This window comes from Malaya genurostris, chromosome 1 (genome assembly GCF_030247185.1).
Source record: "Malaya genurostris strain Urasoe2022 chromosome 1, Malgen_1.1, whole genome shotgun sequence".
NCBI classification, from domain to species: Eukaryota; Metazoa; Arthropoda; class Insecta; order Diptera; family Culicidae; genus Malaya; species Malaya genurostris.
In genome coordinates, this window is record NC_080570.1 from 16,667,290 (window position 1) to 16,693,021 (window position 25,732).

A 25,732-nucleotide genomic window follows, 5' to 3' on the forward strand; every position below is an offset into this window, starting at 1 on the left:
CGCCATTTATATTGCGACAATCTGGCAACGCTGGTTCGATATCATCCAGCGTAGCGGTTGTTTCCGCGAGTCAGGAGGGAAGGAATGGGTACTGCACCGCATCAGAAAGTAAGGGAGTTGAAATAATGGATGACGAAACATTCGAGAAGGTAATTAATCAAACTGGGGATTTCGGAGATCACTCCCACACGTGTTCCAAAATACTCATCCATCAGCGAGGACCGAACGTTTGGTGATTAATACCTTCAAAACGGTGGAAGCTCTTTTGACGCTTTCGATGTACGATTACTGAATTTTTAAGCTCCCAGTCAGTTGCCACACACAAACGTGTGATTAAATGAAATCACTAGGCGCCACCTGAATCACCCTTTCAACTGTACTAATTTACTAGCCAAACAAACAATTAACTCTCTCGCCTTTGGACCTGCCTACCCCTGAGGATGTCCACAACGCCCAACGAACGTACCAAACGGCCATCATCGGCTCGGGTCATTAATTTGTCACATAAAACCATCGCGAAGAATGGCAATTTATTTGAATTTTTACAATTATCTGCTCTTGTTAATATTCTTCATCTTCGTGCTGATACTGGGGGCGGTGACCGGGCGATGGTGGGTGGGCTGGTTTGTTATAATTATTTCACAATTGTGCGTTATTTTTGTCGCGATAATCTCCCTTGGGTAGACCATTGCCAACGTCGGAATGTCTTTCATTAGCAATTATGCGTGCGGTTTTCACGTTTTCCGCTTGATAAAACTGGTGAGAACGTTTACTAATGAGAACCCGTTCCGTCCCTCGGTCGGTGACGTTACCGTAATTGCTTCAGTTCTCCCCCAAATTGCTAAATTGCTTAATAGTTTCCGGTGCACGGTACTGGGGTTTGCGAAAGACTCAACACATTAACGACTTCTTGAACGGTAATCCCTAGCACCGATTTACATTTCATAATTGCTTCAATTATTCAAACTTGCAACCATCTACTTATCACCACCCACGCCACTTATGTTTAGTTGGCTAATTCGGAATGCAAATCGTCTAACTTTTCGTTAATACTAATGAACAAGTTGAGACCACGTTCAATCAAAACACGGTCCTAGCGTCACAATTCCGGAACCAACAGTATCAGACCTTTTGCTGCATTCAATCGAGCCCAAGTATGTCGGAATTGGTTGCTTCATTCCAGAGTAAACAGTGCAATTTATCGGTTACGTCCTTTATTCCGTTATATGTACGGAATCGAATGTGTTCGCCATGATCTATTCATCCTCGATCCGTGGTCACGTTGTCGTAGCTTTCAAACGAGTCTCAGTTTGTCTGATTCGGTTCAGCCATCGCCTAGAAAATGTGCTGTTTGTCGGTTACGCCACTTTTACGATTAACTTCCGGAATCGGAAGTGTTCGCCATTACCCTTTTTAAGCTTGTTCTGTAGTCACATCGTAGCTTTCAAATTCAACTTTAGTTAGCTTGAATCGTTGTAGCCACCTCCGAGAAAATTGAGTTGATACACAGTAGTTTGGTTTGCCGATTATGTCACTTATCGGATTATCTTTGCGAAAAAAAAATCATGAAAAATCGAATCAAAGTTAAACTGAAGTCTAAATTTCTTTGTCCTCTGCAACCATTTCAATAGGAAAAATTAATATAAACATAAAAGACTGGATACAGCTTGGCAGTTCTGTTCAATGCGGTTATGTCTCTGATATTACCTATCCATTTTTATTCATCTGAATCGATGAATTTTCCAGGTGCAATACCCAGTAAGAAAGGATACAACAATACCAAAAATGTTTGCTAAATCATAATGGATACAAGAAATGATTTCACGGTAGGTGTTTTAAGAAATGAATTTTTAAAATATATCCAAAATAGAAAGCAGAAACCTTAGAACTGATGGTGTGTATCAAAAAAGGTTTCTCCGTGGAAACACCCTTGAAGTAAAACCAATACAAAAACCTACACTAAGCATTCAGAATAGCAAAAGTCACGTAAGTACCATCTTATGGAGCAAAAAAATCACATGTATTGACATTTATTCGTTCTCCCAAGTTGACCCTGCACTAAAGTCTGTCTACGTTAAACTTCGGACACTCTTCGTTAAGTGTAGACTTTGAAACGTCGCTGAAACCTTTTCACTTTTGTGACAGCTGAAATTTCCCACTTTATCTGATGGTACAACATGTTGACATTCAGTAAAATGACGACGAATCCAGTGGATGTGCATCTACGCATGTTTTTTTACAGACGGAAGCAAAATTCAAATACTAAAACTACCGAGGAGTATTGCGTTTTATGCTAGCAAATCAGATCATCAGCGCTTGCCTGTGAATTCGAAGGTTGAAAGTGGAATAAATCGGGAACTGAAAAAAAAACAAATGGACAAGAAGGTGGTAGCCATCAATGAAAAGAATCCCAATCTCTGTGCGGAATGTGGCTCGCAATGTTGGGAAGTCCAAATTATACGCACATAAAATCAACTAGAGGGCGTACAAAGTTGAAAAGAAGAGTAACGGCGATGACAAGTAAAATTTCACTGCAAAACGTCGTACTAAGAAGCTTTACACCAAAATTATGTAATCAAATTCTCAAACCTAATAGAGAACTACTGGGTTCTAGTTGAGCGAGAACTCATCGAAACTAAGATAGTGAGCTAAACATGTTCGAAACTATCGATGATTCCAAGAAAACATGGAGAATCGTCATCGCAGACCTATCTGAAGATACCATACGGAACCTAATGGCGTGTAAACCACAAGAATCTTGACGATTTCACAGAAAGAATGATTACCATCAACTGTTTCCAATGTAGATATAACTGTTGTTCTAAAATCACAGGTTTTGATGAAGATATACATCAATAGAGGAAACTTGTCACATTTGCTTAGCGGACTCAAACTGAATTGCTAAGTTGCACTAGCTGTTTCACCGGAACTGTTGTGCATTGTAGTGGTAATGTTAGCTACTTCTAATCCTTTTATTTATTTACAAAAAAAAAAAATCATTGATTTAGTTATCTATTATACATACATTTTCGATTGCATGAAAAGCTTGTAGAAATTTAAAGCCAAAAACTGGTGGAACAAGTACATTTTGTATTAGTGTTTTCCTATAACTAGTGGTAAGTAACACCATGTTCAAATTTTATTTTTAGGTCGACTTAAACATACAACTGATACACGTTAATCGTATATTACATCACAGTAAAAGAAATAAATGAGCGTTTCCAACAAAAAAGTACTTCAACTAGTCCACAGAAAGGGCTGTTATAAATTTTTATATTCTCACAATTTTATGTCTAACGGTATTAAAACTTTTTTTTCGTTCAAAACTGATCGTTTGCTAACGTTATAATTTTGTATCTCTGTATTTGCTTCACGAAACTAAGCTCTCTAGATTGCACTGTTTTCTATCTCATTCTAAGCCAAATGCAAAACACTGAGTTGTAACTACATCATACTCAATTTGTATTTATTATGTAAACATTATTATGTATATGTCTTAGCATCTCTCTTAGCTCATAACTATTACCTTAACTCTTTCTGTCTTTCTCTCTCTCTTTCTCTCTGTGTTCATCATACTCGTTTTTACTCTTGCTTTTTTCCCTGTCTGCTTGTGGTCTTGTTAGAGTTTCGCCTTTGCGAACCAAAATTACCCTTCTAACCTTGACTTATCCCGTCTCGTCTTCGCTATCACTAATTTTATCATTTAAACTGTTTCGCGAATCGGTTTCACTACCAACGGCAGCAGTGGCTGTAAAATTCGTACACACAAACACACTCGCATGAGCAATTCGAACTGACTGCGCGCGCTGACCTCAACACACTTCAACCACCTGTGCTAATTTTTCGTCTTTCTTTTTACTCCTGCTATCACCATAATAATCATGTGCATCGGTCGGAGCCTGTACCCGGTTTTCTTGCTTCTCTATCTTCCTTCAACTTTTTCGTATCTTTGTCTGTGTGGTGCATTTTCTTCATTTTCTTCCCAGTTTGCATTCCAGCCCATCGCCTCGCCTCAACCAGAACAACTACTCATTCTTACCGCTTTGGATTTTTTCGATTTCGGCTATTCGAGAACCGAAATAAAAACCCAGCTTCGCTACATCTTCTTACTTCTCTTTTTCTTGTTTTCTTCTATATGTCTTTTGATCAACATTCAAAAGAAAACACTTCCACAATCATCTCAACCAACACAGAACCACCAACCTGCACCGATCGCCTCCTGGATCCAAATTTGTAAATCGAATTACTCGCACTCTCATACCCCTTCCATCATGATCCTCGTTCAGCTCCTCCGTTCCGATGATGATTCTGACGATTCGCCAATCCAATGTCCAATTTTTTCTTCTACTTGCAGCAGTTCTAAGCGTACTTTCGGAAAAGCGAGTCCACCCTAAAATCCTTTCTGCGACAAGCTGCCTAAAACACCAGTCCGTTGAACGGGTCAGTACCCGTGTCTCGTTTTGTCCTGTCTCTGCCACCATCTAATCGATCGAACCCGATCGATCGATTGACCAATCAACCAACCGATCGCCCAACAACCAATCAACCACCCGACCGTCCCTTCGGTTGCAATCGACAATCATTCCCGGGCAGGGAAAAGCAAGGAAAGAGGATAGAGAGAAAGAGAGTGAAGAAAAAAAAAGTTAATTTCCGTTTCGTTCAGGACCAGGTCGTCGAAAGTGAAATTTTCCGATCCCGGGAGAAAACAAAAAGCTAAACCGGATTTGAAAGGGAAAGTTTTGTTGTGTTGTGAACTTTTCGTCGGTAGAAAAAAAACGAAGGCTTCAGGGAAGATAGTGTCACAGAAGAACTTGAAAGAAAATAGCGAATTGTTTTAGCTGAAATTTCTATTGATATTCCTAAACAACGTAAAGTTGTCTTCTACCAACACGAAGGGAAACCACCGATCGAAAAGGCCTTTTAAGTGCGTGTGTGAGACGGTCCGAAAAGTTCAAACCCCCCTCCTAGTAGGAGAAAATTTGTGATTTGAGCGACGGAAAGAGAAAGAAAACCAGTGCAATCTATCGTGAAGAGAGAGAGAGAAAGCAAAAGAAAAACTCTTCGCCTACAATTGTTCAATAGCGAAACATAAGCAACAAATTTTAAAAAAAGAAAGAAAACGAAAACTAGTGCACGGAACAACCCAAGCTTCTATTCGGTTGTTCTAATTTTCCAGTGTTGTGTGGAATACCGCCTGCATCCATTTGTTCCAGTGTTTCCAGCACATATATGTGCAAATTTTGCTAAACTTGGGTAAGCGCTAATTGGTTAAGGTTTTTCCCGATCCTTTTCCTTTCCAGTTTAAGGTTTTCTTTTCATGTGTGCTTCAAACCCTTCCTTCCGTTATGGGTGATAATATCACAAACTGGAAGGTTATTTGATTTTTGTTAAATATTGAAACTTTCTGATCCATTGCATTCTTGCTGAATAACTTATCTTTTTAAATTTTATCAGTATCTAACGAGAAAATAGATCGGAATAAATGACTTACGAATTCAACTATGGAATGAAAACTGCGAAAAAGTTACCGCAGAAACGGGTTCGAGTCCCGACTGTACGATTACTTTTGCGCAGCTTTCATTTATTAGTTTAATTCGTCGTAATTTATTATTGTCTTGTTAAAATGTATAGTAAAAAACATTTTAACAAGTTGATAATAAATTGTCAACTTATCTTTTTCTGCGTGGAATCAGGCTCGAAGAATATAATTTTATACCATTTAAATATTGAAAAACCTCTTCGAAAGCAAATATGAACAATATTTTGTTATTCTCTAAAATATCTCATTAAGAGACAATTTACATTTCCAGGAAAATTGCCATTGTTGCCAAACGCAGAATCAGTTTTCTCCACTGTCGTTGAACTGAGATTCAAAAATAAAATAAAACCTTATTCAGTTTGATCTTCTTAATAAAATAATGCTTTTCTTACAAATATTTATCTAGCGATAGCTGAGAAAATTCGTTTCGTTTCTCCGCTATCGCTAGATAAATATTTGTAAGAAAGCCTCAAACGACAAAATTTTAGCTCAGCAAAATGGTATGAATTGAAACCTGTATTGGTTTAATCGATCCAACGTTTCGACATAGGAATCCCCTTGTCTTCGAACCGAAACGTCGCAGCCATCAGTAAAGCTTTGTATTAAAACGCTGAACAGTGTCTTACCAGTTTGGTGTTCACATTTAATTCAGTTTCGGTTTCGGACCCTGGCCCCTCCCGAAATCAAAAACAGATAAATAATTATTTAGAAGGTCTCAGACATGTGTTACAGAAATAACAAGACAGTAAACGAAAAGAAATGTAATACAATAACAGTTCCAGTGGAAAAGTTTGAAGTGTCTGTTAAAAACACCCGTAAAAGGCACACCGAGAATTAGCAATATCAGCAATCTTCAGTAACATTATTTTTTTAATCTTTGGGCCCCTCCCGAAACGAAATCCTGGGAACGGGCCTGAGTCCTGACACCAAACAGAGGAAAGTGATACTCTTTTATCACAATGCTCCGTCTCACAATTTGTAATCGATGCGGGAACAGATTTAGGAAGATTGGAAGTGCTATCGCATGCGGCTTACTCATCAGATTTAGCCCTTTCAGATTATCACCTATTTGCGTCGCCAAGGAAATCGTTCAGAATGTCAAAAGAGATACATTCAACTTCCATTAAAAAGCCGCATTACTATGAAAAATTCGCTTAAAAAACGCAAAACTAAGGAAATTTTGCCAAATGTTTTTTCAAAATCCTTAAACGTTGCGATCTGGTGTTATTTCGAAAAATGTTGACCGTAATCAATTTTTTTTATAGTTATAGAGGTTTTAACCTTACGGTCATTCGCCTCTTCGGGCCAGAAAAACGTTTTGACCCTATGTGCGGGGCTGGGAATCGAATCCAGGTGAGCTACGTGAAAGGCATCGGCTGACCATCAAACCCGTCCCCTTTTTTATAGACATTTTAATGACGTTATTTATACGGTTTTATTGTGACTTTCGTACGAACTTTCTTTTCAAAACTATGCGGTTTTTGTGGCAATGTTCAAATTTATGCGTTTTTTGTGCTAATTTTAACAGTTTCTGTGTTTTTTTCATGCGAATTTATGAAACTTATTTCGTATTAGCGATATAATCTTCACGTCTAGCAAGTTGATCAATAAAACCGCTGCGACGTTGCGACTGAGACTGCAATTTGTTATCAACTGCCATAAGCATGAGACACTAAAGCCTCTCCTGAAGGTATGCATAGAAGTTCTCACAGAGTAAACCGAGAGTAACGAGAACAACAAATTTTGGTAATGTGATATGAAAAGATCGTTTAGCTGTTATCGACCTGAAAGCACAAGAAACTTAGGATGAATTTGAGCATATTGGGCTCTGGACAAAATCACTCATGATTTTATATTCGGTACCATCCGACCTGTTTTAATCGAATAGAGAATATATAATTTGAATGCATTTAAGGATGCAAATAATTCTTTCAATTCGACCGAGTGGACGAAAGGCTACTTCTTGTTTCGTCTTAGATATGCATGAAACGTCTTATTCCTGGTGTTACCTTAAACATTTTTTTAGTTTTCAGGGCCCCTAGAGTCGCCTTTATTTTGTTTGTAGGTAATTCTAGATTTCGACGTTTCTTGCATTTATAACACGAAAAAAGAAAACCTTATATATTTGAAAATTCGCATGAAAACAATCCAGAAAACTTCAAAAAGTCGCCTTCAAAAAACGGATATCGATGAAAATTCGCATTAAAATAACCGCATAACTCTGAAAATTCGCATAAAAAAATGCATAACTCTGAAACTCGCCTAAAAAATCGCTTTAAAACAATGCTAATATCAAACAGAGGAAAGTGATACTTTTTTATCACAATGCTCCGTCTCACAATCTGTAACCGATGTGGAAGCAGATTTTTGAAGATGCGACGTGCTAGCTATCGCATGCGTCTTACTCATCAGATTTAGCCCTTTCAGATTATCATTTTTTTGCGTCGATGGGATACGCACTCGCCAAGGAAATCGTTCAGAATGTTCAAAGAGATACACTCAACTTGCATTAAAAAACCGCATTATTATGAAAAATTCGCTTAAGAAACGCAAAACTAAGGAAATTTTGCCAAATGTTTTTTTTCAAAATCCTGAAACGTCGAGATCGGGTGTTATTTCGAAAAATATTTCCAAAAACGTCGACCGAAATCAAATTTTTTAAAGTTATAAAGGTTTTAGCCTTACAGTCATTCGCCCCTTTAGGCTAGAAAAAATTGTTGACCCTTTGTGCGGGGCTGGGAATCGAACCCAGGTGGGCTACGTGAAATGGATCGACTAACTCTCAAGCTATACCCGTCCACTTTTTGTATAGTTATTTTATTGACGTTTTTTTATACGGTTTTATTGTGACTTTTTCGTACGAACTTTCTTTTCAAAACTATGCGGTTTTTATGGCAATGTTCAAATTTATGCGTTTTGTGTGCTAATTTTCACAGTTTCTGTGTTTTTTCATGCGAATTTATAAAACTTATTTCGTATTAGCGATATAATCTTCACGTCTAGCTAATAGATCAATAAAACCGCTGCGACGTTGCGACTGAGACAGCAATTTGTTATCAACTGCCATAAGCATGAGACACTAAAGCCTCTTTTGAAGGTATGCATAGAAGTTCTCACAGAGCAAAACGAGACTAACGAGAACAACAAATTTTGGTAATGTGATATGAAAAGATCGTTTGGCTGTTATTGACCTGAAAGCACAAGAAACTTAGGATGAATTTGAGCATATTGGGCTCTGGATAAAACCACTCATTATTTTATATTCGGTACCACCCGACCTGTTTTGATCGAATAGAGAATATATAATTTGAATGCATTTAAGGATGCAATTAATTCCTTGAATTCGACCGAGTGCACGAAAGGCTACTTATTGTTTCGTCTTAGATATGCATGAAACGTCTTAGTCCTGGTGTTACCTTAAACATTTTTTTAGTTTTCAAGGCCTCTAGAGTCACCTTGATTTTGTTTGTAGGTAATTCTAGATTTCGACGATTCTTGCATTTATAACACGAAAAAAGAAAACCTTATATATTTGAAAATTCGCATGAAAACAATCCGGAAAAGTTCAAAAATTCGCCTTAAAAAAAACGGATATCGTTGAAAATTCGCATTAAAATAACCGCATAACTTTGAAAATTCGCCTAAAAAGTCGTATAAAAATAGCATACAATGAAACTTATGTTTTTATAATAAAATATAACATAACAAAACTGTAGCCCAATAGGGATCAAAATTTGTGTATGATTAACAGTTCAATTGTAACTGCTAAGGTGCACCAGCCGATCAGTTTGAACCGCTTGATACCGACGAGTCGAAGACGAAATGTACAGAATATGGGTAAAATGGATCGAAAAATTGTTATATCGTATCTACAAACGTAGAATGCTAACAATATTTGAGCAATTTTAAATATTATTCAGTTGACTCTCAAATATTATAGGGGAGATCGACGTGAAATCAGACTTTTTTTATATTACACCAGATCTAGACGTTCCATGCATTTCTAAGACATTTTTTCTACGTTTTTTCTACGCTGATTTCCAAAGTTACGCAGTACCAAAGTCATTTTTTTTTTTCAAATAATTGTTTTTTTTTTATTTACACCATATTTCAACTTTTCATGAATTTCTAAAATATTTGGCATCGAAATTCACAAAGTCACAATGTCGATTATTTAAAAAAAAACGTTTTTTGGACGATTCAAGAATTTCTACGATATTTGGCAAGAAAGAAAATTTCTTCAGTTTCCGGTTTTGTTACGCGATTTTTTACACTGATTTCCAAAGCTCCGCGTTTTGTCTTACGCGGATTTTCTAAGTTATGCGGTGGGTATCCCTCGTGAAAAAAAGTCTTCAGTGCATTTACATACGTCCTAGTTAAACATGATTTGAAGAAAAATATATCCATTCATCAAACTTTCCCCGAATAATCGACGCAGTTTAGTATAGGCCAATTTTTAGTAAAGAAAAATATAATTAGGCATTGTAAATAATAAAAATATGAAATATCTTTACGAAACTGTAACTGCAAGATGACACACCACTCTCGCGGAAAATTTTTTTCAGATTTTACTGTCTTGGCACAGCATCCACATTCTATTTTTTTGCGATGCTTGAATCTGATAACGCCGACAATGATATACAGATGGCGCTTTGATCGATTAACATCGTTTGGTTTTGGGCGGTAAATTCACAGTTTCCGTCGCTTGAACATTTTGAAATTTCGCAAATCAGCATTATCAGTGGCGTCTCGTCCTCATGTGCACCTCGTGCACTGCACAACCGGTCAAATTGAAGGAATTAACTGCATTCCCATCTCTATTTATTCGAAGAAATCAGCTCGCGATTTTTATCCACAGCACAATATGCACATATTCTTTGTGAACTCGAGTACTTTGACTTGTGCACCGAAGCTGCGTGTATTTACACAGATTTCATATACATCCAACTTAAAATTAGTATCTTTTGTCGCAGTGTTAGTGTCTTTTCCGTGCACATAAATTACTGCATAGAAGAAAAGGAATCACTCAGCTCAGCTCTGAGATTGGTTGTTCTCTCTGTCACACCTTCAGTGCTGCTTCAGTTGCAACGTCGCAGCGGTTTTATTGAGAGAGAACCGAATTCTCCTTATGTATCGATGCTACGAAATAAGTTCCCATCCAAAAGTATATAGTTATTTTATTGTCTTGAAAAATACAAGCGAATATCCTTTTCTCAATCTTTAGTTTTCAATCACAACGTACTGTTATATCTGATATTATACCACATAATCAGTGCTCAACCCGTGAATTTTGTCACGAGACGCCACTGAGCATTATTCAATTAATAACACTGTTAACAATTTTCACTAATCAACAACCTCTTGACACAGCTGCACGGCTGCATCACTCAAAATAATTGTTTCGACCAATTAATTTACTATAAGTTGATTGATACGCATTGAAACTAGACTTTTTAGTACTTGGACACCGCATCGCACTCCGAATGATCCTAGCTGGTTCATATTTGTTTTCGTCGATAAATTCGCAAAAAAGCTTGTGATCTAGCAAGGTATTTGCAGTTACTAGGAGAAAAAGAATTGATTTTCGTTACCTGCAGGAGTAGCTTTAAAAAAGGGTGTTCTATAGTACATTAAAGCTTCCAATTGACCTGCGAAGTTTTGGCATGATTTGGCAGGTTACCACTACTTCTACTCAAATCAAATCGTGTCAGATTCATTAACATGGTTTCGAAAAAAATCAGTTTTTTGTGTCCGCATATTAAATGGCTCAAGCTTTGCGGGGTTTGAATGACTTACAATATTTTTGTGTACCTTCAAAGTTTACTTAGACGATTCATTCCAGTATTGTATTCAAAACAATACTGAAATTTATGTTATTTACCAGAATATAACTTCTCTCCCTATGCCGATATCTCCTCTCTAAAGAACTGTTCAATTGAACTTTGATGCACATTCGAACTAAACAATACCAGAAACCGAACCGAATCGGAATGCTGGAACGTTGGTTGTAAATTTTTCAATGCTCCTCCAATAAACACATTCAACGGTAAAATGTGTACAGGAGAAGTCAATCATGGAATAGTTCCGCTGCATTCATGCCATTAATAAAGGGTAAACTAATGCTAGAACAACTCGGAATGCATCCAGAACGACCAGACGAACGACTAGTTTCCAATCAGAACTAGATTTTCACCTCATTACTGTGTTGTGCTGTAATAAAGCAAGCTACGGCCGAAGGATGAGAGGTCCTGGCGGCAGAGTTCACATCGTATCCATCAATATCTCAACAAATTATTACCGCTAAACATACAGAGACCGTAACGGTGGTCTTCAAGACCGCCGGACCAGTTCTCTGACCAAACACACACAATCGACAGGCTACATCAATAGCCTTCGAAGGGGAAATGTGGGTTGTGGGGGGGAGGTAGGGATGGATGAGAACCGATTGGATGCCAATGAACACAATCATTGTTACCTCGGTTGGTTGGACTAATGGACTAAGATCAAACAATGGCTGCCGGCAAGATTTCTACTAACCGGGAAACAGTATTTGCCTATTGGCCTTCCACGGACAAGTGGGTGGTGTTTGCAGAAGCAATCAGTTCCCAGTCCAGAAACGGGAACTTAACAAAGGGAAAATGTCAGCTGGGCTAAGTTGAATACCTTAGGAAATCTTTTTCCGTTGGATTAAACATTGTCTCCAGTCAGGACAGTACGTCAGTGAAAGTGAATATCAAAAATGGTGGTCCGTCAGTTCCGTGTTCCTCTATTTTTAAGGTCAATGTTCCGTGAGTGTGTGTGTGTCCTACGCCACCCTACACTGTCGTTTGTACGTACATTTCTGCACGTTGCAAGTAAATTCAAAAGAATTTATTTACTTAAACATCCAAACTACTCAGAACAGCTCAGCATCAGAAGGTCGTGACATTGTTCTGAAGGCAAACGACGACACTGCCGACGACGACGACGAGTGCACACGGGTGCAGCATTCATCGGTCGTCCGTCGTAACTTATTTATTGTTCAATTGACTTTAATAAACTATGACGAGAGAGACACAGAGAAAGAGTGATTGTATGTATGTCGTATTTCGATTGGTGTAGTTAACAGTGTTTGGCACCCTCCGGGATATGCGAGAAGCGAGAACTTCGGAGTCGACAGTGCTCGAAAGAGAACAAAATGGAGGAGACTCCAGCTTCTAGTCCCGCATTGTCTGTCAACCTCTCGACAGAACTGGTGACCGGCTGTGAGTGTATGTTAATTAAGGCAATTGATTGTGATCGTTTTCCAAACGAGGTGCACAACAAAATTGCTACGGTTCGGGTTCGGATTCGGTTTCGGGTCCACCCTGACTGTTGCCGGTGAGTGTGTTTGACTGAGAACGGACTGACTGACTGACTGACTGACTGACTAACTGGATGCTGTTCCGGACTGACGACGGTTAGTTCAAGCAGAAGGCGCTAGTTATGAATATTGAAAGTGATGGGCTGATTGCAGCAGGCAGCTTCGTGTCTCCGAGGTTAACACCAAATATTTGGCTGTTACTCGCAGCAATGCGCAGTAAATTTATGGAGATTTTTCGTGTTCGATCCCGATATAATTGGTTGAAAGTTCAAGTAGAATATGATAAAATAAATATATGGGCCGCTTGTAATCACACTCGATCAAAAACAACAATTTAGAACAGTGTTTGGTCATGTTTATAAGAAATAAATCAGTTTTTTTGCGTCAATATGTGACAATGGATGAAACATGGATCCATCACTTCACTCCGGAATACGGAATATTATTGGGAGTATAATTTCATTCGGTTCGTTTTTTCTGGGTCCAAAATGCGTTTATTTTAAAATAAAAAGAATTTAAATATTGATCAAAGTATCGTCCACAGAGCTTAAAATTATCACGCATTCTCAATGAGAGAAACTAATCCACCAGCCTCATTTTCAATATTTTACTGTCTCATTCGTAAATGACCGACACCAGAAGAAACGAAGAGAGACGAAGCATTTTCGTTTCGCATTGAAAAAAGAGAGAGTATAATTCATTTAGGGGTTAGCCAAATTTTGTGCTAGGGCACATAACCGTTTTCATTATTTTTACGTTTCGTCTTTGACTCATCAGTGCAGAGCAGTTCAAATTGAACTGCTTAGTGCTAAACTCGGCAGTTCAATTTGAACCGCTAAGCAGACGTAAAGTTTCTGCTACTTACAGAACACTTTTAGTTTTGCAACGGAGTGCAATGTCTTTTCTGACGTGCCGAACGAAAACGTGTTTTCGACTATTTCTGGCCGATGCAGGTATGGTCATTTAGGGGTTAGCCAAATTTTGTGCTAGGGCACATAACCGTTTTCTTTATTTTTACGTTTCGTCTTTGACTCATCAGTGCAGAGCTCTGCACTGATGAGTCAAAGACGAAACGTAAAAATAATGAGAGTATAATAGCCAACATCACTCTTTCCTCTATGACAATACGAAACCAAACTAACGTCTTCAGGGAGCATCAGCAGAATTTCAATTCTCATTCTTTCACCGATATATTGAAAATCTGTGACGCTTGGCTATAAAAAGTGACTAAAATATGACAAATCGAAGTAATTACATCCCAGAAACTCTTTGGAAACCAAACTTATCAGCCATTTTCGATTATCACAGCTTCGGTTAAATATCGACACTGCATACTATGGGATTTTCACTGAAAACCACAAATGACTGAAATGGCAAATGCAAGAAAAAAACACAATTTTGAAACTACTACATCACTTTTTCTCATATCTCAGGCAATGTTCGATTTCCATTTCGAAATACTGTCTCGCGCCTTTTGAGGTGATCCGATTTCTGTAGCCAATTTTCGACCTACCAGATCGTGCTGCATCCGTCGGAACAACCAGTAATCAGAAAGAGCAATGTCAGGAGAATATGGTGGATGCGGAAAAATGTTCCACTTGAGCGTTTTCAAATATTTTTTCACGACTTTTGCGACATGAAACCGAGCGTTGTCATGCAGGAGAACAGTTTTATCATGTCTCTGCTTGTAATCCGGTCATTCTTCTCGTGATGCACGGCACAAACGCATCAATTGCAGCCTGTTCGATGTAAAAAAAACCTTTTCTTTGTTGGCTTTGAATCAGCTACTCGCAAGTGAAAAATCACCTGTCAATGTCTCTCGGTTTCACTTCATAATGCACCCAACTGGCTTGCTCTTGAATCATTTCTATGGATTTCAATCGTACATAAACTACTTGATGAATCACGGTTAAAGATTCTGCAAGCTCCTCTTGAGTTTGACTCGGATCTTCATCGAGTAATGCGCCCAACTGTTTGTCCGAAATTTTCATTCTTCCTGCTGCAATCTTCATTCTTGAAACGTCGAGACCATTCCCTACATGATTTACCAGTTGGAGCGTTATCACCATGAACATTCACGTGAATTTGATGCGTTTTAACTGCACTTTTCTTCCATAGCAAACTTCCCGCAAATGCTGCTTAGTTAACAGGAAATTACTCATAATTAACATTAAAATTTAATTTAAAAAACTCCAAACAATATTAACTGCATATTAATGACAGATGTCTAACCTCTTGAAACCATCGATATCAGCTGTTACTGTTCACTATTCCTAACATTCAGAGTCGTCTTTTGAGAATGTCGAAGAAAAAGTCGCTGTTTCACAGAGGCAATGTACCGATCCACAAGTCGGTGCTTCCTCATCCACCATGTAGTCCAGATTTGGCCCCCGGTGACTACTAGCTGTTCGTTGAACTAAAAAAAATGCTCACCGGTAAAAAAATGAAACTCACATGTAGAACCAATTGCTAGATAAGAAGCCTAATTTGAGGTAAAAACAAACATCTCAACAAGCACGGCATCGTGAAGCTAGTGCTCAAAAATTTAAGCACCTCTACAAAAGTCTCTATGCAAAAATGACCTGCATAAAACGTCAAGATTTTGTGTCTTGAGAGAATCGATATTCTGGGTCTTTTTAAATTTCCAAAATCGAAAATTTATTTTTGTGCCTAATTAAAAACGTCGAGATCTATAGTCATCTATATTTTTTATGTTTGGAAAAAAATCGATGCTGAGACGTAGAAAAATATGAGATTTCCGAAATCGAAAAAAATGTTTTGATGCCAAGAGAAACGTCAAGATTTTGTTTTTTTAATCTCGACTCTGAGACGACCACAGAAAGCAAATGCTAATTGCAAGTCACATGAAATGTACATGAAATTTCCGAGATCGAAAAAGTCAAAAGACTTAGAATTACATGAAATGTCAAGATTTTGTGTTATCTCAAAAAAAAATTTTTTTTTTTGAAAAATCTCGACAGACAAAAACTTTGAGATTTCTGAAATCGAGTTTTTTTTATGCCCAGTGTCTTAGAATTGTATTAAATCTATTCAAGATAACATCAGATCTCACGTTACATATAATTCTAAGACATTTGGTATGAAAAAAGACAATTTTCGATTTCAGAAATCTCAAAATTCTGTCGAAATTTAAAAAAAAAAGTTTTTTTTCAGATAACACAAAATCTTGACACTTCATGTTATTCTAAGACGTTTGGCATAAAAAAATTCGATTTCGTAAATTTCATGTGACTTGCAATTAAAAAAATTATTTTCCGTTGTTTTGTGTTGAACCACAAGGTGCCAAATTTCTAAGGTGAAAATTCTAATTATTTTCAAATATCGTCTTCGACTCATCTGTGCAATAGCCGTTCTATTGATGCAACTTGGCAGTTCAATTTGAAGCTGTCTACCATCAACCTAAGCTCTCTTTGGGCAACAGCTGTGTTCGTTCACTAATGTGACGAACGAACACTGAATGCAAGTGACGATTTGAGCCAAGAACAAACTTGAACTTGATGTTGAATTGATTTATCTGTGTTGACGAGTTTCAATACCCGATGAAAGGAAACTTGTTTTTAAAATGGCACAAAGCACAAAATGTTCGTCATAACGTTGTTGTAGTTGAATATGCGCAAAAATTAGTCTCCATCGGTCACAAATTTGCATCTCGGATCGGTCTAAGAAGCAGTCGTGGTTCGATCGTGTACAAAAATATTCATACAGCAAGGAAAGTGAAAAAAACCACGGAAGGATTTTATGTTTCGAATATTTAAAAAGTTGATCTCAGCTCAGCTCCTCCAACATTCAAATGCCAAGTACCGAATTTCCATCTCAACAGCGAGCAGCCCGAAACAAGCCATACGAGCAATTCTGCTGACGAACGTTTTCCAGGAATGTGCATCTCGTCCGTCGATCCATCTGCAGAAACCAGTTTCCAGCGGAGATTGGTTTGACTCTCGACGAGAGCCACCGGCTTAACCTTGAAAAGAGCCAACCACTTTTTGCACTTGTCTGTGTCTGTGCAAGTCGTCTGTCCGCACGAACCGAATGCTCGAGAAGAACTTCACTGGCTAATTCCTGCTTGAAGCCATACAAGGCACCCGAATGGAAAACACGTATCTTTTTACCTCTCTCTCTCTCCCTCTCACCAAACGGAAGAGCTCTCGAGTGTTGTGCTACAAGCGAGGGTCAAGTTCAAGAGTCTGGCTAACTGCTGGCTGCTAACGGGTGCATAATCATACCCTCATTAGACACCGGTCAGCCGATCACGACTTAATCTGGCACTGAGTAATGTGAAAATTTCTTCTCTATGTGGTAATCGGATATAATTATTGAATGATCGAATGGTCACTTATGAACTCCCATGAGGTTGGTTGACAGCGTCCCCTTCGGTCCAACTCGTTATGACAAAAGCTTGAAGCGAAACCAACCGCAATACGACCATAAAAGCATGCTCCAACACAACACGAGTGACTCCACCGAGAGCGCAAAGCCAACAGCAAAACAAGAAACGAAGAAGACACTTTCAAGGCCAACCACTTCTTCGGTGCGTCGGGGTTGACCAGTCAGTCTGTCGATCGCGCTACGACGCTCTGCAGCGGTGGTAGTGTGTCTCACCTTTGGCCACTCACACCACACACCATAGTCCAGTCCTGCCGGGGAATCTTCGGCAGTGTGAAGTGCCCGTTCCCCAATACACACGGAAAGTCCTTGGCTCTTTCGTCGATTGGGACATGTGTTGGGGACGGTGTTGTTGTGTATTTGATAATGGAGACCAGCATGCCCTCTCCGTAGTCGTCATCAGATGCGCCCGTATTAGCGAACGGGGTGGCTCTGAGTCAGCTTTGACCAATTGAACCTTTCTGCGTCAGACAATAGCCTCGAACTATCTGCAGCCGTAAAAAAATAGTGGCTTCATGTGGGAATCTATTTTCAAAGGCACCTTCGTTCGAATGCTTTTACGATTAACAATCTATGGGTTCTAACGATCTGAGTGCGAATCTCGTCGAACCTATTTTCTCTTAGGCTGTGGATTATGATCCGTTTAATGCTTCAGTTTGAAGAGCAGTCTTCATGAAATCCAAATTTTCTAATTTACAAATTTTCTAAAAATCAAATACAATTTTCAATATGAAAACAAAACGAAAACCTGTTTAAACTCTGCTAGTGGTGCGATATTGTCTTTCTCTTGTCATTCACGTTCGCATAAAAAGTGAAAAAAAAAATAGAATAAATACATTAGCAGCTCACGTTGCACTGTTAGTGCAACTTGGTAGTTCAATTTTACTTCAGTGGCACTGATGTCTCTAACGAAAACATGTTATAGCTTGCTGGTGGAACAGTTTGTAGTCATTTAGGCATTTGGTTTAATAAACTTGATTTCCGTTAAGTGCATCTGACTGTTTTCCTTTTTGTCTTTCTCTATGAAATGGTATTAGAACCGGCTATCGAACGGAGCCTCGGAGACCCATAGTGTTATATATCAATCGACTCAGCTCGACGAGATCGGAGAATGTCTGTGTGTATGTAAGGAACATGAGATTTCCGAAATTGATTTTTTTGTTGATGCCAAACGTCCTAGAATTGCATGAAACGTTGAGATTTAGCGTCATATTGAAAAAAAATTGAAAAAATCGACTTTCCCCAGAAACTAGATTTTTTCAAAAAATTTTTTTCAAGATAATGCTAAATCTTGACGTTTCATGTAATTCTAAGACTTTTGGCATCAACATTTTTTTTTCTTTTCGGAAATTAAACCATTACCAAAAAGCATAGATTTTGAAAAAAAAAGTTATTTCACCGAAAGTTACATGTGAGTGATATGAAAGTTATTAGTTATATGCATGATCATTGAAACTCTAACATCAACAGAAAAAAGACTGGAATCCGAGAGTTGTATAATTTTAATTCTGAAACGTTTTTAAATCAAATACTGAACAAATCAAATTACAAAAATCACTAGATCAATTTTAGGAAAAAAGGTCAACCCCGTTTTCCTCGAATCCAAAGAAGCAGAACGTCGGTGAAGAAATTGCCCCGTAATAGCATTTCGCTCAGTGTGGAATGATTCAATACTGTTGGAATCTCGCACTGCGAACGGTGTACCCCAAACTGATTATTCTATTTCGGATTTGTGTATTACAATCTAAGAATGTATCGTAAAGCTCTAAGAGATTTCAATCCTGGTTCGAAGCAGGGCCGATTTGTTGACTTTCTTCGATATTTTTTAGCATTTTTCTCAAATGTACCAGATCCGCAGCTTAATGTCAGTGTCAAAATTGTCCGGCAGTAGAACTTCTCACAGTGTGGATTTATTGAACACTGAAAAATTTTTCGCAATGGTCTTCTATTTAAATGTGGCTCTATTTTCATTCGAATCAAAATGGGCGACCATTCGTTAAAAACATTGTATTTTGTTGTAGTTTTCCAAAATACGCTCTGGTGACAATAATGAAGAAAGACGTAGACCTACGTCTAAACTTTAATTAACTCTTATTTGAATGGCGAATCGAAACTTTCGTAATCTAATTGGTACTAATGAGTAAAAAGAATGTTTAAATCGCTCGACCTCTTTTTGGTTCTCCTGTCGTGTAACAATAATGCTCCATGGATTGAACAACATTCAATTCAATTGGTTGACTGTTTTGCTCGTTTTGACCCAAGAGAATTCTCAATTTGGCTGCATTCAAACATTTTATGGCGACAAAATCAGTTATAAGAGCTTTTTGGTTATAAATTGAATGACTAAATCGATCGTCACAAATTTGTTTCCCTCATATCAATTAAAAATGCTCATAGTTTGAAACCATACATCGTGAGTTCCTGTTTTACTAGCGAGCAAAATGTGTCACTGAAAACATTCAGTTCAGTTCATGCCATTGGAATTTTGCGTGCCCTATTTTGGCACAGAATTTTGCCTTGATGCTCGTTCATACAAAACATTTTAGAAAACTTTAATTTTGAACTATTAGTGGTAATCACATATGACTGGAAATTTCATCATAAATTGCTGAACATATTTTCGATGGTATGAAGTAAAAATTATGTTGCTGCATTGAGTACAACAAGAGATCTTGTACAGAGTGAATTTTGAAATGACGCCCCATGGTAAAGTAAGTCGAATTCATGACAAAACCTACAAACTCTATAGTGCTGTTCGAACTGTTGGCGTAGGTCGTCACAACTAGTACCAAAAGCACTGTTAATTTTGGTTTTGAGTATTTTGGCAGCCGTGTTCTGGTGTTCTTTATATACACTAAGGTCTTTTTCATGCGATCTTTTTTTATGCGACTTTTTTTATGCGAACTTTCAGAGTTATGCGGTTTTTTCTATGCAAGTTTCAGAGTGATGCGGTTTTCTTTTATGCGTTTTTTATGCGAATTTTCAGAGTTATGCTGTTTTCTTTTATGCGGTTTTTTTTATGCAAAGTTTCAGAGTTATGCGGTTTTTTATGAGAATTTTCAGAGTTATGCGGTTTTCTTTTAGGCGGTTTTTTATGCGAAGTTTCAGAGTTATGCGTTTTTTTTATGCAAGTTTCAGAGTTATGCGGTTTTCTTTTATGCGTTTTTTTATGCGAATTCTCAGAGTTATTAAGTTTTTTATGCGGTACGTAAACTCGCATAAAAAAAGGCTTCAGTGTACTTATTTATATCTATGTGAAATATACACACGCAAAAATTTAGCTGTACATGTGACCTAATCCCTTATACGATGCATTCGGCTCATAAATGTGTGTGCTTCTGTGGCTCAGTCGATAACCGGATGTACTTTGTGATCCAATGATTCTCGATTCAAGTCAGTATTTTTTCGTTCAATGAATTTCATGTCATGGAATTTTCCAATCACGTTTTTCTTGCACGTAAATTTCACTGCGACGCTCCATTTATGTGTAACTTTATAAGATGTAAAATCACAGGGTTTTTATTTGTCGAAGTGTGTACATTTGAAAATTTTTTTTTTGTATTTTGATGCCCCGAAAAGATCGTTCAGTTTGTTGGTAGTGCTGAAGAATGGTGTTGATCAAAATCATCCTGTACTCGATGACCGAGAATTTCGTTCGAATGTAAAAAATCAGATGAGAGTGATTGCAAAGTGAATTTATGTACACGGAATCGTCGTCCCTGTTTGGGAAAGCTTGGTAAATAGGGACAAGTAAACGTTGTTCGTTTTTAGTTTAAGTTTTGACCACCAATTATCCAAATCTGTGGTTCACAATCTTTTTTTTTTATATTCCGGACCCTTTGGAACTATAAAAGTTCTCCGCAGACCTCTACGATTAAAATTGATTTGGTACGCTAGAAATATATTTCACTCATTTTGAAAATCACACTGTATAGACGTAAAATGACACAAGTTTAAGAAAATGATAAAATGATCGTTATATTTATTCAACACCATTACACTGAGGTCTTTTTTACGTGGTTTTTGTGTTTTTTATACGCGGTTTTTCATAAGTTTTTTACGTGAATTTTCAAAGTTTCCCAGTTTTCTTCTTTTGTCTTAGAAATACATGAAACGTCGGATCTGGTGTTATCCTGAATTTTTTTTAATCAACTCTGACAAATTTTTGATTAAAAAAAACATTTCTTTTATATTACACTATATCGCTCAACGTTTCGTGCTTTTCTAAGACATTTAGCAAAAAAATGGAATACCGGAAATCTCAAAATGTTTGCAGTCCCAAGTCGATTTTTTTCAAAAAATATATTCTTTAGATTACACCAAATCTACACGTTTCATGCATTCCTAAGATATTCTACATAAAAAATTCTTTAGTTACGCGGTATTATTTAGGAGTCCGCGAACCACAAGGTGAGAATAGCGGATCTAAATTATAAACTTTCGTCTACTCGAATCGATGCGTAGAAATTTTTCCAAGCAGTAACTGTTGAGATATCGATAATCTGCTTAAAAATCAAGCCTCTTTTTGTATGTTACGTGTTAGTTTTCCGAATTTCGAATTTGCACATAAAAAAACGAAGACGTATTCCTACGTCGAAATTCAAGTTATGAGTTTGAAACAGCAAGCAGCGAATTTTGCCCATGATGAATTTTCATGGGAAATAGATATTTCTCATTATTTGGATCAATTTAATCATAAAATCATGACCAGCTGCCATGATTTCATGAAAAGATAAAATAATTGATTTTGTATTTTTTTTAATGATGATAGGTTTTTTTCCTTCGTGTTATAACCAGATAATCACTATCTGATGGTTGTTAGCAATCTCTCACGTCTGCTTAGTGGTTTGAGTTGAACTGGAAAGTTGCATTTACCCTTCAATTTGAACTGCTGTGTACTGAAAAGTCGAAGCCGAAACGTTAAAGACAAGGTCGTTCACAAATCTTTCTACGATTGTTCGGGGAAATGATCCTTTCCGGTTCAGGAACTTGGACTCGGACTTACGGACTTGTTTTCAAATAAACAATTCAGTTTCCGTAGAAGTAAAACCTTTTGCTCACCGGCGGAGGTGTAAGTTTGCTACAAGGGTATCTCTAAACCAACCGAATAATTTAATTTTATTTCCAGTGCGACCTTGTTCGACTTGTGCGATGCCCGTTTTGCTACAGGGGCCAGGGAGACGGGGGTAAATGTTTAATTATGTAACAGTTTCAACTGAGCAGAAACGGACAACGGCGGTCACTTGTTACAACAATTGCGAAGGTGCACAATAACAGCAACAACAAACATCGAGAGTTGCCTAACTTCTAAAATCTAAACAAAACGCGCTCGGACAAAGTTCGTTGGTGAGGAAAATCGAGTACGCACACCGGTTCTACGGCGGGGTACGATGGAAATTAAAAACTGCACGTTGTTTTGATTTATCCCCAACCGAAATGTAAATCATCCTTTGCTTTGTTTGGACAGTATTTGTTTTTTGCTGCCTACGATCTCGTAGTCGTCCGTGGCTGGTCCGAGAACGGTGTGTCAGTTGAAATGTTCCATCTTGACCGTCGGGGGTCGGTCGGGTTGTGTTGACTCAAGGTTAATGGTTGGTTATTTCTTGGTCAATATGAACGAACAATAACACCAGAAGAAGAAAAAACTAATTAATTTCAACTGAAGGCGATGAGTTTCCTTTCCGCACGTTGCCACCGGGACTGAAGTTTCTATTGTCAGTCGACTTCGGAAACGAAGTAAATGGTTCAATTTTTGAGTTGAAAAGATCACTCAAATATTTCCCGCTCGCGGCGGAACGTGTTGAAATTCAAATGGCATCACTTACACGTCGGGTCGTCGTTACATCGAATCCGGCCTTTTTACAATCCGCCTTTGTCAACTTCAAACGAAACTCAGTTAGTCAGTTAGTCTGCTTGGATGAACTGACTATTATTGCATGAGTTGACTGACGACGTTAGGCGTTTTCCATTCCGATCCTCCCGTCATCCATTGTTCGCCAGAATCTCCGGACAGAATGTCACACATTAAAACATTTTGCGTGCCAGTCCATTTCGTTCCGGACACATGGACTAATGCGCGTCCAATTCGTTGCTAAAATTGAAACTTTATTGACCATTGCCGAGCCGCAGTTACGCTGCCGCAATTTGCAAGGAATACGACTTCCAACGGTTAAAAGCGTCACTGGCAGGCCGCCAACGAAACGGTCCGATAGTACCGGTACTGCTCGTCCCATGGAAAACATTCACTCGAATGTGCTTCGCTAAAGTGCCACATATCGGGAACAACATTAGTCGAACAGTCAATTATTGCTGCCACCGGGGGCCACTTACAAGAGAGAGATAGGCCACACCGATCCGATCGTAGTCATTTGGCAAAATTTTGGGATTCGTTCCAATTTGCCTTGCCCCACAGTGTTGCGGGAAAAGAAGCGGAAGATCGATCGGTCACATAAATCACCGATAAAATGGGAAATGAGGTCAGGTAGAGCTGGGCTGGAGCTGGAAGGCGGACGTTAGCCACCCAAAATTGAAGTGTTATTCAACAACGGCTTTCGCGATCGATTTCTGATAATCATTTAGAAGCCAAGTCGGGGTTCACTCCATCATAAAAATCATACCTTTCTTATAGACCAATATTAGGCTGTTAACCAACGCATCAAATTTAGGGGTTTTGGTACAGTATGGGTACCGATTTGTGCTAAATGGACATAGTTCCACATAAACTTCTAATGCACTGATGAATCGAAGACGAAAAGTGAATTCCTATTGAAACAGTCTCATTAAAACATTTGTAAGATTGTATCCTCGGTCATTAGTATTGCGAGCTTATCAAATAACCTAATAGTAGAGTTTCAAACGAGTCTAAAACTCGAAATCTATTCTTTTATCTCTATCTTTTTTTGTTGTATTGTAAAACACTGGGTTTTGTCGGTTACGTCACATATAAAATTACATCTCTCAAAAAGGTAATCTTCGCCATAATCCTTCCAAATTTGATTGACATTGTTAGCTTTCAGAAAAGATTTTTTGAGTAATCTTCAGGAAAATTCAGCCGATGAAGAGTGTGTGGTTAGCCGTTTACGTCACTTATACCATTATATCTCCTATTTGATCTGCGAAATTGATTCATAATTCGATAGTAGCTTTCAAATGAGCCTAGACTTGTTAAAATCATCTCAGTCAACTCTGATAAAAGTGAGCGGTAAAAAAACAACGCGTTTTGTCGTTTTATACCATTATATCTTCGGAAAAGGAAGTGCCAGTCTTGTGATCCTCGAACTTAATCAATGGTCCAATAACATCTTTCAAACGAGCCTAAGCTTGTTGGAATACATTCAGTCATCTCCGGGAAAATTGCGCGCTAGAAAACGACTCGTTTTGTCGCGTACGCCACTTATACCATTATATCTCCGGAACCGGAAGTGCCAGCCATTTGATCATCGAATTTTATCCACAATTCAATAGTCAATTTCAAATGAGCCTAGATGTGTTAAAATCGGCTTAGCCATCTCTGAGAAGATTGAGTGATTAAAAAACAACGCATTTTGTCGCTTACGTCACTTAAACAATTCTCCGAAACCATAAGAAACAGCCACCATTGATCTTCGAACTTGATCAACGATGTAATAGTGGCTTTCAAACGAGCCTAAGCTTGTTGAAATCGGTTCTACCATCTCCAAAAAATCGAGCAGTGAATTTTTTTTTGAAAAGTGGACATTCATACACAGATATATACACACATACATACACAAACATTTTCCGATTTCGTCGAGCTGATTCGAATGGTATAGAGCTCTGTTGGCTCTGTTCGAAAGTCGATTTATCCAGTAATTCTAATACCTTTCTATAGAGCAAGCAAGAGTGCACTTAGCAAAAACCGCTACCAATGCGATACCAGAACCCTTAAATAACTACTTTTTTGTTGACGGCCGGGAAGTCGTCACTAAATTTTGTTCTTTCGGTACTTCAGTAAAGACATGGGACTACGGTGTTTTGTCGTTTACGCCTGTTTAACGCTTTGTGTTGAACCGTTAGGTGACGTTAGCAGTTCAACATAAACTGCTAATGCACTGATAAATCGAAGCCGAAACGTAAACACCTGATGAAGTCGATGTGAAAGCGTCTGATGCGGTTCTCTCAGTCTCACAAATTCCGTTAAACATATGGTTGCTTATGGGCGCCATAAATTCTGTGGCCCAAAAATCCATCGTTATATGTGGAAGATTGTACAGGGTTGCGCAAAGGAACCTGACACATTTTGTTCTCCGATTAGACTGGAACGAAACACGGGAGGGAGAAACCGAACGGAAAGTAGAAGAATGTAGGTTTATTTTCGTCTAGTAGTTTTCCATCATGAAGCACTGCAGTGTCACTCGCCGCCTTTTTTATTTATAATATGTTTTTGTAGAATCAGTCGTACGTCGCGAATAGTTGTAACGTACGACTGA

General features: G+C 38.1%; 1 protein-coding gene across 6 annotated transcripts in view; it reads left to right on the forward strand.

The window, feature by feature from the left end:
* LOC131433671 (polypyrimidine tract-binding protein 2) overlaps positions 1 to 25,732 on the forward strand; it is a 728,003-nt gene that overhangs the window by 146,369 nt on the left and 555,902 nt on the right. For 3 of the 6 annotated variants that reach the window (XM_058600233.1, XM_058600259.1, XM_058600240.1), the window contains one exon: positions 4,355 to 5,253. The exons of the other annotated variants lie outside the window; for them this stretch is intronic. The gene's annotated coding sequence lies outside the window, so the exon portion shown is untranslated. The remainder of the gene's footprint in view (positions 1 to 4,354; positions 5,254 to 25,732) is intronic. 6 annotated transcript variants of the gene reach the window in all.